The sequence below is a fragment of the Hippocampus comes genome, unplaced genomic scaffold (genome assembly GCF_001891065.2).
Source record: "Hippocampus comes isolate QL1 unplaced genomic scaffold, H_comes_QL1_v1.1 scaffold195, whole genome shotgun sequence".
Classification (NCBI taxonomy): domain Eukaryota; kingdom Metazoa; phylum Chordata; class Actinopteri; order Syngnathiformes; family Syngnathidae; genus Hippocampus; species Hippocampus comes.
This window is the reverse complement of record NW_017806076.1, coordinates 1,166,064-1,168,962: the sequence shown is the minus strand read 5'-3', so window position 1 is coordinate 1,168,962 and position 2,899 is coordinate 1,166,064.

Sequence of the window (2,899 nt, the reverse complement as noted above, 5' to 3'; positions counted from 1 at the left end):
GGGGGGGGGTGGGAGTGTGGTTGTGGAGCGGGCCTTCTGCAACACCACATTTTACCTTCTGTATGTCTACTAACATGTTCCAAAACGGCGTGCCCACTCATTTCTGTATTTAGTTTACAACAACACTGTTTTTGGACATTTGCAAGCAAACCAAAGTGTTTCATGTCATTTGCATTTCAAAGCTATAAATCGGGGGTGTCCAAACTTCGACCCGGGGCCCAATTGCGCAGGCTGCGGTTTATATTCAAATTCACATTTGATTACACCCATGTCGTTTTTGCTTACACTGTTGTACTTTCCAACCCCCCCCGCCTCCCACCGCACCAAAAACCCATCGTCTCGTTTCCCAACTAAAACTGTGAAATAAATAAAAAAATAATTTGCTCACATACACCGCAATGAATAACGAAGGTGAAGAATGTATGCGGCCCGCGGAGTATAACGCTTGGACACCCCTGCTATAAATGAATGTATCATCAGACTGTAAAAAAAAAAAACAAAAAACCAACAACAAAAAAAAAAAAACATTTGCACCCATGTGAATGGAGACTATTTTTGAACTCTATGTGTACATAGCTTAGTCCTTATTAACTGATGGTTATATTTTATACTGTATGCTTGTGAATGGTCTGCTATTTTCACTGTAAAGTACGTATCTGTATGCCTGCCTCATTTTCCAAGACGTCTTTTTAATTGTGTGTCTGGCTGCAATGTTTGTGCCTGCCTTGCGAACATCACCGTCATGCGTTCAACCGTGACATCATGTGACCGCGGGAAAACTGCAGGAGCTCAGGTGGGCTGGCTCACTTCAACTATAGTCAATTGTTGTCTCGCGCGGAAATGGATTGCATCTGATGTATGTTGATGAAGAAAAAAAAAACATGGTAATAAATTTGTTATTATCTTTGCTAGGGCTGAATTATGCAAATGTGTTCCCCCACACCCCCATTAAACGGCTCCTCTCATGGATTGAATTAGATTGGCAAAATACCGTATACTGAAAGGAATCGTGTATGCTGCTAGGACAATAAAGCAAATATTTCAATATTTTATGATAATTTTGCTGATTGCAGCTTGTCGCTACGAAAACTCAAATTTGACAATGTAGAAGGAAATAATACAGATATCAGGTGGGAACTTTTTCCCGTGTTTAATTAATCTAATACCTCTTTGAATTCTTTGAATTGAACTATAGAAAGTTTATTTCCATAGATTATGTACAAATGCATTGAGATGCGTTATTGAGGTCAGAAATTAATTTTATTTTATTGCGAAATTCAAAAAACATCTAAGTTGAATGTGCAAAGCTGAAAAAAATTAGCTTGAGGAAGCAACAGTGAATAAATATTTTCTATTCAAAAATAAATAACCCCAGTTTTACTTGTACGTGCTGCTGTATTATCACTAACAAAAGTCTCAGGTTTGAAAAATGATGGGAGCACAAGATTATGAAACGTGTGCCAAAATATACCATCTCAATATACCTGAATGGGATCACGTCCATATTTGAACCTCTCTCGATCCCAGCCATGTCCTTAATATCTTTTTACCTCAGCGGGTTTATCTCAGCCAGGAGTATTTTTCCTTCAGATTGCAGAATTTCCAGCATCTGCAAGAGGAGCACCACATTCTCTCCTTTGGACGCCTTCACCACTTTGCAGACGTGTGCCCAGTGCATCCCTCTGGCCATCTCCAGCAGAGTCTCGGTGTCGCCCGCAATGCTTAACGCTCGCTGGTCCGTCCAGCCCAGCGTCACTCTTGGAAAGGAGTGCGCCTCCAGGGCGCGTGCCAGCGTGCGCCCTACTACGTCGGTGGGATGCTCGCAGCCCGGCGGCCTCTTCTCTCGCTTATAGCATACGATGAGATGCGCCAGCATACATGACCCCGCCTCCAGGAGGGTGTGGTTCAACACCTTTGTGGAATTCAGGCTGGAGTCGCCCGCTTGTGCGCTTCGGATAAGCGCCGCCCTCCAATGTATGTCGGTGACGAGCTCCAGCGCCGTGCGGCCCTTTTCGTCTGTTTGATGGAGGAGTTCAGAACCTGGATGAGACCATCACATATACATATATAATATATTAGAACTTAACGATTTGGAAAATAATTTTTTTTTCTCATTTATTTGAAATGACAAACAAATGCATTGTGGGGGGGAAATTTAAATAGCTTTTAGAACCTGATTTCTAGTACTGACTCTGAGTCCAATTTTGTGGAGTCCGACCGCCAGTGTCGAGCCTGCGAGTCAAGCGGGCCCTTTTGTTTGCGTTTGGAAACAAGCATTTTTTTGCAGCCACCTGCTCTCGAGGCCACTTGACTGCTCAGCCTCACCACTTGAGAGCCGAGCGCACAGCTCCATGTGTGACACACAAACAGGTGAAGAGCTGTCAAAAGCCATTTTGAGAGTTGTTGCCCATCGACGCGGCGCACTCGTGGTGGAAAAGGTAAAAGGCTATCATACATGGCAATTTTCCGCGGAAATCCGCCGTTTTATTTCTTAAATTGATCATTTTTGTGAATCGTCTAAATCCGTTGAGAAAATTTTAGGGGCGGTCAGGTACCTTATCGTCGAGTTTTCACGAGCTCTCCCGAACAGTCTCTCCGTTTTCCGTTTGTAAACAGCCCTGCGATTGGACGTGTATGAAAGCTTCAACTAATCAGATCACTGAAGGCATTATTTGTTGCGGAAGTCTTAGCTCGATTATAAACGGCCCAGCGATTGGTTAACTACAAGCGATTGGACCAATCAAATTGCATGTAACATATTGCTTTACCTGATTCATGGCGGCCTGTTCGTCTCGCAAATTCATTGTTCTGGGATCGTTTTGAGCGGAATTATGAAAATTTTGACGAAAGATCAGGAGTCTTTAATCCTAGAAATTGACTCAAATGTCAAGAATAAATT